The 14,347-nt window shown below is 47.2% G+C and overlaps 1 protein-coding gene across 5 annotated transcripts in view; it reads right to left on the bottom strand.

Annotated features, from left to right (window-relative positions):
• The window catches only part of LOC142243668 (uncharacterized), a 49,451-nt gene extending 35,355 nt beyond the window's left edge, over positions 1 to 14,096 (bottom strand). For 2 of the 5 annotated variants that reach the window (XM_075315801.1, XM_075315800.1), the window contains exons 1-3: positions 13,918 to 14,026; positions 13,576 to 13,612; positions 11,748 to 11,779 (exon numbers count right to left, since the gene is read on the bottom strand). The gene's annotated coding sequence lies outside the window, so the exon portion shown is untranslated. The other 3 variants (XM_075315805.1, XM_075315802.1, XM_075315803.1) reach the window with 3 other exon arrangements.
• Between the last annotated feature and the right edge of the window lie 251 nt (positions 14,097 to 14,347).

Below are 14,347 nucleotides of genomic sequence, written 5' to 3'. Positions count from 1 at the left end.
TGCAAGCGATCATATAGAAATGGAAGGAGAATCATACCCCTGCAAATCTACCAAGACCCGGCTGTCCATCCAAACTGTCATCTCAAACAAGGAGAAGACTGATCAGAGATGCAGCCAAGAGGCCCATGATCCCTCTGGATGATCTGTAGAGATCTACAGCTGAGGTGGGAGAGTCTGTCCATAGCACAACAATCAGTCGTACACTGCACAAATCTGACCTTTATGGAAGAGTGGCAAGAAGAAGCCATTTCTCAAAGATATCCATAAAAAGTGTTGTTTAAAGTTTGCCACAAGCCACCTGGAGACACCAAACATGTGGAAGAAGGTGCTCTGCTCAGATGAAACCAAAATTGAACTTTTTGGGCACAATGCCAAACGATATGTTTGACGTAAAAGCAACACAGCTCATCACCCTGAACACACCATCCCCACTGTCAAACATGGTGGTGGCAGCATCATGGTTTGGGCCTGCTTTTCTTCAGCAGGGACAGGGAAGATGGATGGAGCCAAATCCAGGACCATTCTTGGAGAAAACCTGTTGTAGTCTGCAAAAGACCTGAGACTGGGATGGAGATTTGTCTTCCAACAAGACAATGATCCCAAACATAAAGCAAAATCTACAATGGAATGGTTCACAAATAAACGTATCCAGGTGTTAGAATGGCCAAGTCACAGTCCGGACCTGAACCCAATCGGGAATCTGTGGAAAGAGCTGAAAACTGCTGTTCACAAATGCCTCCATCCAACCTCACTCAGCTCCAGCTGTTTACAAAGGAAGAATGGACGAGAATTTCAGCCTCTCCATGTGCAAAACTGATAGACACATACCCCAAGAGACTTGTGCTGTAATCGCAGCAAAAGGGGGCGCTGCAAAGGATGCACTTACAGGGGATGAATAATATTGCACGCCCCAATTTTCAGTTATTTATTTTTTATAAAAGTTTAAAATAAGCAATAAATATCATTCACCTTTACAATTGTGCCACTTGTTGTTGATTCTTCACCAGAACATTAATATTTTATTTTTATGTTTGAAGCCTGAAATGTGGGAAAAGGTTGAAAAATTCAAGGGGGCCGAATACTTTCGCAAGGCACTGTATATATACAGTATATGTCTCATTATTTAAATTATGGCTTTCCGTTAAACTATGGGGAAGATTCCCTTAAGTAACATGGCCACTTATCCTCCGGCCCTTCAGTGTGCACACTTGGCTTACTTTCCCTTAAGCTATAAGGCCACCACTTTCCAGGTCCGCTAATGCGCATGCGTTGGTCAGCACCATCTTGACTTCCGCTGCACGTCCAAATATGCATCACGTGCTGCTCGGCCTCACGTCATGTGGTTGGTTAGCGTCATGTGATGCAGGATCGCGTGACCCAAAAGTCTGTTTACACTGATGGCGCGGTATGATCGTATGCGCCACACAGCTGCATCTCCTCACTCTCTACTCCTTATTGGTCACCACTCACCAGCCTTTATTTAAACCACAGTGTCCCTCACCGTAGACAGGCCCCCTGAGGACGCTTTGGGCAAAACACACGTCGGGGTGTGAGGACACGGACCGGTCACTCCATACCAGCCTGTCACAAGGTAAATTGCCTTCTCTCCCTTACATTCCACGTACTCTGGCTGTCCTCAATATATGCATTATCTAGCCACTGGGCATTTATTTTGCAGACTGAGGTTTTCATGTGGCCTGTTGTCATGTCATTAATATAGAATACTGATATGGGAATTGTTCCTAGTATTTAGTGGTTTTGATTAATACTCTGACAGTGCCATCAGTGAGAAGGTCGCCCCTTATAAGACCACCTCGCATTGTGTTTCTGCCTGGGGGTCACAAACCGTCCTGACCTCGGTAGAGGGTTATGGAGGCTTAATTCTGGCCTCCTGGATGATGTCTATGGTCAGAATTGTGTCCACTTCCTTTATCAAGATCATCTAGAAAGAGTTGACTTTTATGACAACATGGCCGACTGGTGGGAGGACGTCAAGGAAGATATCAGATCCCTCTTTAAGAGACTGTCAATTAATAAAAGAGTAAGTACAGCCAGTACCTAAGACTGCGTAAAGAATTGGAGTCACCATATTCGGCGGGCGGGGATGTCAAAGAAGAGAGCAACCGGCTGAAATCTGAGATACGGCAGTATCAGAACAGTAGGTACACCTCCCTGATTCTTGAACGAGATTATGGGTCCTTAAGGCCCCTGATCCCTTTGAGAATTGCCAGGAGCGGGTGGCCAATAAATCGGCCACAGGTCTCGCTGACTCCCAGGGTGTATTGCAGGATTCACGGGAGGGTATCCTGGGGGTGGTGAGATCTTACTATACTGACTTGTTTCAGAGGAAAGTTTTGGATAAAGACAAGATGGCTCAATTCTTGAAGGCACCTCCAGTGCCTGACACTAATGACCTGGACTTATCTCCTTTCATAGCAGAATTAACGGTGGAGGAAGTTAAGGCGGCTATTGATAGGTTACATCTGAAGAAGTCACCAGGTCCAGATGGTAAAACATAAGAAATGTTGAGATCTCCTGGCTCCAATCCTCGTGGATGTGTATAGAAATTGTCTAGAAAATCACCTGATGCCTCCATCCATGAGAAAGTCCTAATTACTTCTGCTAAGTGGAGCACCCTACGGGGCCTGAGGGGTTACTTGTTGCCAGGCCAGTGAAGGGTCATGGGTGGCCTGTCCGGTTTCGTGACCCCAAGGTGTCCACGGAAGGGGATGGGTGGTTAGGACGGTGAGGATGAGGGTAGTAGTAGTGGAGGAGGGTGAGGAGGATGATTGTCGTGACGCCACCTGCGCTACGTGGCCAGGGATTATCCGCCGTTGTTGGCGCTGTCCACCGGGGCGGATGGTTTGTAGCAGCAAATATGGTACTGCTCCCCACAGGTGGAGTGGGCCCCGGAGAGGATGATGAGCGGAGTCGTAGTGGCCGTTAGCGCCGAAGCGTGGAGTGACGGCAATCAGAGACGGAGTCAGCCGCTGCGGTTCCAGGTGTTTACTCACTGTCTTTAGATTGCCCGGGAGGTACCGGTCACCGCCATGCTGGGCTCCAGCCAATCCCGGTTAAGTTAGAGGTAGCCACTGGTATTTGAAAGTGTCCTTTCCAAGAGATGCCCCTCCAGAGTGAGGAACCCGGGCTGAGCGTCCCGCTCCAAGCCTCAGGCCCCGTGAAAGAAGAGGAGGAGGGTGGTGTCGTGTCGCCAGAACTGTAGTCCCGGCTTGACTTAACTGCAGATTGTGTAAAGGTTGCTCCTACTTCTACCCTAAGTGGTGCTCGCCCCCCAGGTGGATGTCCTAATGACCGGGAAAGTCCCATGCCTCATGATGGCCACCCCCCAAGCCTACCCTAGTCCAGATCCCCAGTGAGGAGGCTCCTAAGCTGTGTGTAAGGTGGAATGTGAAAACACCGGCGATTAACCCCCTCCTTACCCGAGATGAATACTGCACATTAAATGAGCTGCAGTACCCTGTGGCGACTGAAGCCTCAGGGGCGCCACGTAAGGGTAAAGAGCCGAGCGACATCAAGAACTGGAGACCAATTGCCCTCTTGAATGTTGTCAGGAAGATTCTGGCAAAGATCCTGTTTTCTAGGTTAGTCCGTTTGTCCCCGGCACTGTTGGCAGGCTCTCAGTTTGGCACAGTAAAAGGGCGGAACATCTCTGGAGCAGTCATCTCGATGCGGTAGATGTTTGAGATGTTAAGCTCTGCGGTGTGGGAGATATGTTGTGAGTCTGGACCAGGCTAAAGCCTTCGATAGAGTTGATCATGACTATCTGTGGGCCACTTTGTCCAAGTCCGGTATTCTGGGACGATTTGGCTGTCCTCTAATCAATGGTTCGCAGGGTGACACTACTAGAGTTAGGGCAGCTGCCCACCGAGTCCACACCTGTATAGTTTTGAAATAGACCTGCAGGAGTGTGACTTTCGGGGGTGTCTGTCCCCCATTTCCTGTCTCTGAATGTTGTTGCCTACGCGGATGATATGACGTTGGTGATCTCCGATCCTCGAGAGGTGCGGATGTTATCTGCAGCCATCAGAAGCAACTCAGAGGCCGCCGGTAAACCTTGAGAAAAGTTGAATCTTTTCAGTCTTCCCCTGATGAAGCTGCCACAGCGAAACACATAGGGTCAGGTCTCTCTCTGCCTGCCATTATTATTGTATTATCTCTGTGCTACCATGCTTTATGTGCTGCTAAAGACTCATGTCATTGTGACGCCCCTGGACTAGTCAGGTCATCATAGGGTTCTGCACAATCTTTCTCTCCCCGTGCAGGGCTCAACCCCCCATGGTTCTGGGTTCCCATCTTGCAGTACTGCCTCCACCAGCATCTACAAATCCTAGTCACTCCTCGCACCACACCTTGTCAGACACACCAGTGGGCTGCTAAGCTGGAATAGGGCCGCCCACCTAGGGGTCAGGCAGGGAGGTGGGAGGTGACAAGTCAGTCGGCTCCAGGGGAGCAAAGTGAGAGGAAGTTCAGTGGTAGCCCTCGAGCTGTGAGGAGCTCGGAGGAAGCTGGTAGTTGGAGCTTCCAGGGGAGAAGCACATTAGGTCGCAGACGGTGGTCTGGACCCGGGGGAGTCTGAGACCCGGTCGCGGGACACTGGGACTGGGTGCCTGGCCAATCTTGGAGCATAGCCAGCAGCCGCAGTTCAATAGTCGGGCTGGGACCGAAGGCACGTCGGGGTACATGGACCCTAGGTCGGGGAGAAGCTTCAAGCAACCCGGCAATTAACGTGCGGAGGACAGGGCCTATATGGACTGTTCCCACGAAGCTCAGAGATCGGGGGCACTAGCGCTACGAGGGGGATAGGGATTTCCAAGCAAAGCAGCCCACTGAAATCCCAAGCGTGAGCTCCTGAGTGCAGGCTCCTCTGCTCCTATGTACAAGAATATAACTACTATAATACTGCTCCTATATACAAGAATATAACTACTATAATACTGCCCCTATGTACAAGAATATAACTACTATAATACCGCCTGTATGTACAAGAATATAACTACTATAATACCGCCCCCTATGTACAAGAATATAACTACTATAATACTGCCCCTATGTACAAGAATATAACTACTATAATACTGCTCCTATATACAAGAATATAACTACTATAATACTGCCCCTATGTACAAGAATATAACTACTATAATACTGCCCCTATGTACAAGAATATAACTACTATAATACTGCTCCTATATACAGGAATATAACTACTATAATACTGCCCCTATGTACAAGAATATAACTACTATAATACTGCCCCCTATGTACAAGAATATAACTACTATAATACTGCCCCCTATGTACAAGAATATAACTACTATAATACTGCCCCCTATATACAAGAATATAACTGCTATAATACTGCTCCTATGTACAAGAATATAACTACTATAATACTGCTCCTATATGCAAGAATATAACTACTATAATACTGCTCCCTATGTATAAGAATATAACTACTATAATACTGCCTCTATGTACAAGAATATAACTACTATAATACTGCTCCTATATACAAGAATATAACTACTATAATACTGCCCCCTATGTATAACAATATAACTACTATAATACTGCCGCTATATACTAGAATATAACTACTATAATACTGCCCCTATGTACAAGAATATAACTACTATAATACTGCCCCCTATATACAAGAATATAACTACTATAATACTGCAACTATGTACAAGAATATAACTACTATAATACTGCCCCCTATGTACAAGAATATAACTACTATAATACTGCCCACTATGTACAAGAATATAACTACTATAATACTGCTCCTATGTAAAAGAATATAACTACTATAATACTGCCCCCTATGTACAAGAATATAACTACTATAATACTGCTCCTATGTGCAAGAATATAACTACTATAATACTGCTCCTATGTAAAAGAATATAACTACTATAATACTGCCCCTATGTACAAGAATATAACTACTATAATACTGCTCCTATGTAAAAGAATATAACTACTATAATACTGCTCCTATGTACAAGAATATAACTACTATAATACTGCCCTATGTACAAGAATATAACTACTATAATACTGCTCCTATGTGCAAGAATATAACTACTATAATACTGCTCCTATGTAAAAGAATATAACTACTATAATACTGCTCCTATGTACAAGAATATAACTACTATAATACTGCCCTATGTACAAGAATATAACTACTATAATACTGCTCCTATGTGCAAGAATATAACTACTATAATACTGCTCCTATGTAAAAGAATATAACTACTATAATACTGCTCCTATGTACAAGAATATATCTACTATAATACTGCTCCCTATGTAAAAGAATATAACTACTATAATACTGCCTCCTATGTACAAGAATATAACTGCTATAATACTGCCCCTATGTACAAGAATATAACTGCTATAATACTGCCCCTATGTACAAGAATATATCTACTATAATACTGCCCCTATGTACAAGAATATAACTACTATAATACTGCCCCTATGTACAAGAATATAACTGCTATAATACTGCCCCTATGTATGAAGCAGTCAATAGTTACATATTTGAGTTTGGTGAATATTGCTATAGTTTTATAGCTTTTTTTATATTAAACGTACTACAAAACATCATCATCTTCAGCCACCATACACATTTAATGGTTGTCCTCGCTGGCACCCATCTCGGTTGTTTTCCCGTACACAGTGATGCTTGATCGGCTGAACGCTCCAGTGTGTTATGAGACAGTCCTCACCAGACATTTCTGCCATTTCTCATCTCCAGCTGTACAAAGTGATTGGCAGTTGGCTATGTCAGTTGGCTATCTCCCGTGATGATCAGTTGTCCGGGGCCCCATACACATCAGACTGTCGGCCGCACCCGTTGATATTGGGTGTATCGTCACATCTGATGAGCGGGTCTTGTCTTCAGGAACAGATTTAGTCCTAATTTGGAGCCTGTTTTGGCTCAGCTCCTCCGCCGATAACGTGCACTTCTTGTGAAATTTGGTGAAAATTGTCCATTAACACTGCCCATTAATTGGGAAGGAGTGCTCCTAAAATACTCGATTCCCGAAAGAACGGTGATCTCACGGTGAGATGAGGAAAAACCTCGCTCGTCGGGTGAAATGACTCTTAAGCTTACATTCTCGGCAGCACATTGTAACCAGTATGTGCTGCCGAGAACAACAATAGTCTATGGGGGCAGAACCATGGATTACGGATCATTCTGTGCACATAGAAGTGAGGGCGGCCGGTCTGCAATGTAACCGATCTTTTCATCCACACACTCATCTATATGGCGGTAGAATGGGATGGAAGAAAAGCAAACAGCCAGGATGTCCCCCTCCCATCTTAGGCACCTGGATTACGTCCTGCAGGGGGCGCTGATTAGAAGAGCAACATCACCCCGTATCCCCAATATCAGCAGTTTCAATATTTTGGGTTTTTTTCCCGCTATCCCATAGATTTTATATTTACACCTAGTAGTAGTCGATTTATTACCGCCTGAACGGTGCGGAAAAATGTTTTTTTTTTATAAATACCCCAAAAGTGCAGAACAATACAAGACATGATGGTATTGTCTGAAAACAGCGCAGGGTTCCGTGCACATCCGCTATAAATTGCATCAATGGAGGAACAGTGGTGCCTGCGCCGAGTCCTGCGCCGATCGTCTCCAGCCGGCGGCAGCGAGGATCGATGAGACAAGTGTGAACAGTCGGGACGAGTCGTCCTGTGCAAGAGGGGGCCACGTGTCCCACCGGCTCGTGATATTGGGGGAGGGGGACCCCTTTATAACTCAGAATCCACCCCGCCCGAATAAATAATCAATAGCCTCTAGATTGATCACACAAGACACCTTTTTTTTGTGATGCACGGACATCGGAGGTGTTCAGATTGTATTAATGGTGGAGGACGAGACCCCCTAATTTCGTGATGTACAGACATCGGAAGTGTCCGCCTCACCTGCTCCGGAAGCGTTCTCACAGTCGCGCACAGGATCTGCCGACTACATTGGGTTACTTCCGATGTCCGTGACATATGGACATCGGAACTGTCCGCCTTACCTGCACCGACTTCTATTAATGAAGGCAAATGAGACCCCCTTTTTTTCCCCGTGACATACAGACATCAGAAGTGTCCGCCTCACTTGCACTGGTTTGTATTAATGGGGGCAGATGAGACCCCTTTTGTTTTGTGACGTATGGACATAGGAAGTGTCCGCCTTACCTGCACCGGCTTCGAATAATGGGTGCGGATGAGACCCCTTTTTTTCCCCCGTGACCTACAGACATCGGAAGTGTCTGGTTTGTATTAATGGGGGCAGATGAGACCCCTTTTTTTCCCATGACGTACAGATATCAGAAGTGTCCGCCTTACCTGCACTGGTTTGTATTAATGGGGCAGATGAGACCCCCTTTTTGCCCCCGTGACATACAGACATCGGAAGTGTCCACCTTACCTGCTTCGGCTTATATTAATTGGGGGCAGATGAGACCCCTTTTTTCCCAGTAATGTACATACATCGGAAGTGTCCGCCTTACCTGCACTGGTTTGTATAAATGGGGGAGGACGAGACCCCTTTTTTGTGTGACCTACAGACATCAGAAGTGTCCGCCTCACCTGCACCGGCTTCGATTAATGGGGGCAGATGAAACCCCTTTTTTTTCCCTGTGACATACAGACATCGGAAGTGTCCGCCTCACCTGCTTCGGCTGATATTAATGGGGGAGGACGAGACCCCCTTTTTCTGTGATGTACACACATCGGCAGTGTCCGCCTCACCTGATATTAATGGGGGCAGATGAGACCCCCTTTTTTCTGTGATGTACACACATCGGCAGTGTGCGCCTCCCCTGCTTCGGCTGATATTAATGGGGGCAGATGAGACCCCCTTTTTTCTGTGATGTACACACATCGGCAGTGTCCACCTCACCTGCTTCGGCTGATATTAATGGGGGCAGATGAGACCCCCTTTTTTCCGTGATGTACACACATCGGCAGTGTCCGCCTCACCTGCTTCGGCAGAGTTCTCGCCATGGTGCACAGGATCTGCCGACTACCTCGGGTTACAGAGCAGTGGAGGGAGTCTCTTATATAATCAGCCTCAATTACCGGCAGCCGCTGCTGTCAGCTGCCCCTTAACGAGAGGTTGGAGGGGTCATCATCAGTCACAGCGGCCTGAGCGGGAGGATATGTGTGTATATTACATATATTCGCAGACAGCAGGATGGGTCTGTGTGAGGCGTGGATACCGGCAGCTCATGGCTTTATATAAAGCCTCTCCAGCTACAGGAGGTGCCGTTGCGGTGACTTGTGATCGCAGCGCCAGTGGTCGGGACGCGCTGCCGATTCCCCCATGATTAGAATTTTTTTTATCCCCCACCACAAAAACCAGACCACGCAAAGCCCTTCCTTTCTCTATGAGGAACGTTATTTGGGTCTCTAATAATTGCTACGTCCTGCGAGAAGCCTTTGATGGCACGGCTCCAGTCAGTGTGAGGGGGACTCTGTTTTTTGGGATAGTTGAGCTTGGCGTGGGTTTACTCCCTGCCAGTGATGGCACATGCTCCCCGTACCCATTGCCATGTACAATGCATGACCACTTTATTCGGGCCCTGCTCCTCTGGCTCGCCCTCGCGCCTCCCAGTGACTCCTCTGTGGTCTTCATCTTTTTTTTCACGATAAGTCGTGTCCAGTGACCACAGTTCACATCTGCTGCATCGTCTGCGCTTTGCGCTCCTTTCATCCATTAGCTTTGGTTTTCTTTTAGGCCCAAATACCACAAGCGCAGTGCTGATACCTGGAGACCATCATCTAGTAGGCTAGTGGCTGATACCTGGAGACCATCATCTAGTAGGCTAGTGGCTGATACCTGGAGACCATCATCTAGTAGGCTAGTGGCTGATACCTGGAGACCACCAACAAGCAGGCTAGCGGCTGATACCTGGAGACCACCAACAAGCAGGCTAGCGGCTGATACCTGGAGACCACCAACAAGCAGGCTAGCGGCTGATACCTGGAGACCATCATCTAGTAGGCTAGTGGCTGATACCTGGAGACCACCAACAAGCAGGCTAGCGGCTGATACCTGGAGACCACCAACAAGCAGGCTAGCGGCTGATACCTGGAGACCACCAACAAGCAGGCTAGCGGCTGATACCTGGAGACCACCAACAAGCAGGCTAGCGGCTGATACCTGGAGACCACCAACAAGCAGGCTAGCGGCTGATACCTGGAGACCACCAACAAGCAGGCTAGCGGCTGATACCTGGAGACCACCAACAAGCAGGCTAGCGGCTGATACCTGGAGACCACCAACAAGCAGGCTAGCGGCTGATACCTGGAGACCACCAACACGCAGGCTAGCGGCTGATACCTGGAGACCACCAACAAGCAGGCTAGCGGCTGATACCTGGAGACCACCAACAAGCAGGCTAGTGGCTGATACCTGGAGACCATCATCTAGTAGGGGGCTGAGATCCGTAAACAGCAGATTGTTGATGGTTTCCTTGCAGCAGTATTATTCGCTCCATGTCTGTTCAGGGGCAGCGCTTCCGGCTTCAGCCTCTGGCTGTCAGACACGGCTCGTGCTCAGAGGCCGGACCTTCATGGAAACCATTAAAAATCTGCAGACTACGGATCTGTTTGTATTGACGAAAAAAAAGGGACCTATTTTCACCGCTGCGCTGGATCCAATTTATCACGTTTTAACCTTCAGCTTGCTGTATTTTTTTTTTGTTTTGTTTTTACTGACCCATTAAGTTGTATGAGGGAGTTTGATCTGTAAGTTAAATAATAAAATCTCCATTTTTTTTCAACCCACAAAAAAGCCCAAAACCAACAAACCCACTGACGTGAGCGGAGTGCACCTGAACACTGCAGATAGACGACCTGATATGTTTGGTGTGATGGGAACATGGCCTTTATTTTCTTACATGTTTGGTAAGGAGGAAAGCGGAGGAAGGGCCCGGCCCCTTGTAGAGCATGGAGCGGATGCAGTGTAGGGAGGTGCATGGGCCGTGTGCAAGGTGGTATATCTGCAGTGTACAGGGAGGTGCATGTACAGGATGATATATCTGCAGTGTGCAAGGGTGGTATATCTGCAGTGTGCAAGGTGGTATATCTGCAGTGTGCAGGGTGGTATATCTGCAGTGTGCAGGGTGGTATATCTGCCATGTGCAGGGTGGTATATCTGGCATGTGCTGTGTGGTCACCTTTGTGCTTACTGCTGGGGTCATGCGCAATGCACAGATCTGCAGAAAATGACGCCACATGAATGGGTTTTGGCCATTGAATGAATGGTATATATTGGCCGCAATACTTAATAAAGTCTCCTGCCACCTATGACGTCCGACCGTCTAAATGTGAATTAGTAGAAAATTGTGTGACTCAATTAATGATTCGGAGAGGGATAAAAAGACAGAAACAATGGAGGGAAAAGCCGGCAGTGGAGCAGCCCCCTGCACATTCTGCCCTTTTTTTTATCTTTCCGTCCCCGCCGCGTCTCCTCCGCCTGACACCATTGTATTCGTTGCTTATTTATCTGCCTATATGTGTAATTAATAGGACTGCACAATTTTTCCCAATTTTCTGACTATCCACCCTCTTTTTTGTAGCAGTCGGTGACGCGGCGTCGAGCGATGGGTCGGTCCCGCAGCTCCGTGCGTCTCTGCTGTTAATTCATGGATAACGGAAAATTAGTAGAAACCTACAGAGATAAGAGGCGTGGATCGTACCTGCCCGTCTGCCGGATCCGTCCTCGGGACACCTGCGGACGACACAGACAAAGTTTTTAGCTTTAAATATTTGGGGTTTTATTTGGACTCAGATTTATCACAAACTTTTTGCTCATCAGCTGAAGCTTTGCTACAATTGCATCCAGTCTACAAAATCCTCTACACTGTAACAAACCCTCAGCACAGGAGAGGTTTATGCTAATGATTTGCTCGGATCCCACAGGTTTAGGGTATGTGCGCACGTTGCTTTTTACCTGCTTTTTACCTGCTTTTTTGCTGCTTTTTCTTCTGCGCTGTTTAATGCCAAAATGGATGTGTTCTTCTATTCAAGCAAAGTCTATGGGAATTTGGGTTTCTTGTTCACACTATGTTGTTCAAAATGCTGCCTTTTTGAGGCAGAACTTTGGTCAAAAACTCAGCTTTGCAGTGCAAAACCCAAATGGCAAAAACAATTGACATGTTGCTTCTTTGAAAAGCTGAGTTTTTGACCAAAGTTCTGCCTCAAAAAGGCAGCATTTTGAACAACATAGTGTGAACAAGAAACCCAAATTCCCATAGACTTTGCTTGAATAGAAGAACACATCCATTTTGGCATTAAACAGCGCAGAAGAAAAAGCAGCAAAAAAGCAGGTAAAAAGCAGGTAAAAAGCAACGTGCGCACATACCCTTAGGAAGGATGGAACTGTAACGAACCCTTAGCACAGAGAAGTGTTAGGTCTGTGCAGGATTACAGCTCCTATTCACTGACAGCAAGCAGAGATTTATAATTGTGGCTGATGCTACAGCTTCAGACCCCCAGCTGTGATCAGACCCCACAACTGCCCAGTAACCCCATGACTGCAGGAGAGTAATGGCGGCCTTGCTGGTTGTCGGCCTGTGAACAGTTAACACCAGGGAGCGAATGTTTGTGCTGTTTGGAGAATTCCTGCATCTGATGGGATCAGCAGGGAGCCGGTTACCTTTAATGAGATTTGTACATAAATCCTTGTACTATTGCCACTGGCAGCCCCCTCCCCCTCCCCGGCCCCCACAAGACACCAGGGCCCAGGTATTTCCAATTGAATGTCGGACCCCTCCTATGTAAAATAATCTCATTCATATTCTGATCAGAGGCCACAAAGGGGCTAAAAGCAAAAAATAAAGTGGTAAAACTGGAATCTTTGAATGATCACAGGTCGAGAGGAGACCCCAATACTTCTGCCGACTTGGGGTCCTGAATGGCAAAAACTGACCCCCATGAAATCACGACATTTTTTTTTGCAGGGTGAGCTGCGGTTTTTATTTATACCCATTGGCGTCTGCAGGAGAATAAACGTTTCTACTGTTTTGGTTATTTTTTCGTTTTGGCGCTCACCGTACGGCACACGTATCCTGCCATACTGTGGCTGTGGACAGTGACGCCGGCGGAGAGGCCGAGTACCTTTATTTTCGTTCCAAAAAATAGTCGATGGGAACGTTTACATGTTTTTCACTTGTAGAAGACGCCGCCGCATTGTAATGTTGCATGTATTGTAAAATGACCGATCTCATACAAACATGGCGGACACCGGGGTCCTCGGCCGCGCCCCGCTGCCATGACAACACCATCGGCATCCTACAGAATGGTATTCGGGGGTCACCGCGCTTTTCAAGGGACAAATCCCCCGTCCTCCAGCTTTTCTAACCCCTTAAAAGCTGCAGTGACTATTAACTGCGGCATCTAAGGTGTTAAACTGCTGCGACCGGGCGGATATCCGTGCTGTGCGGTCCCTCCGGTGTCTGGGGGCCCCGGGACTCGCCCCCGCTGCCTTCCTAGGGGTCCAGGAGCGCCATTCTCACCATTACGCACCTCTACTCCTCCTGTCAGCGGAATTCGCTGCGTTATTCTGCAAAACATAGAAAAGAAAGATTCATTAGCAAAACTGTGAACGGGAGAGTGACGTCTCCATGGTTACGTTACATCATTTACAGCCTTAGCTTATATTTTCCATATGGTAGAACGTGGCATTAATTGCTGAAGCCACAAGGGGGCGGCCATGAGCGGGGAGTGAGTGACCACCGGGACAAAGGAAATCAGTGTTCCTTTTCTTAACCAATCAGGTGGCTGCTTTCATTTTCACATCACGGGTTGATAAATGAGAGCAGAAATCTGATTGGTTGTCCGGCTTCCTGGCTGCTTGTCAATCATTACCTGGGGGTTGACAGACGCGCAGCTCTCCTTGGCTTATCTCACGGCTGTTTCCCTGACTTCCCGCCTTCCTGTCAATCATCCTAACATCTGCGACGTTATTGGCCGAACGAGCTTCGCATTACCTCCGTGTACGCGCGCAGTCACACAGCGGCGTGTGCGGTGATTGGACTTCTCCCCTGTCAGGTTCTCGTTGTTACGCTATTCATTATTGGATAAAAATTATGTCACTCATAGATCACGTGACAGACTGTGTACTCTTTTATTGGTTCCCAGAACTGCCACTCAAGTTTTTCCCCGTAATTGGCCAATCAATGATTAGAATATGTGGCGCCATCGATTAGACCCTGGATACAGGGATGTTTTTTTCACGTAAGAATTTGATTGGTCGGAGACTTTTTTCGTTCTGAGCTCTGATTGGTTACGTGTTAAT

Source organism: Anomaloglossus baeobatrachus, chromosome 6 (genome assembly GCF_048569485.1).
Source record: "Anomaloglossus baeobatrachus isolate aAnoBae1 chromosome 6, aAnoBae1.hap1, whole genome shotgun sequence".
NCBI lineage: Eukaryota > Metazoa > Chordata > Amphibia > Anura > Aromobatidae > Anomaloglossus > Anomaloglossus baeobatrachus.
The sequence above is the reverse complement of the archived record's forward strand: the minus strand, read 5'-3'. Positions and strand labels throughout refer to the sequence as shown.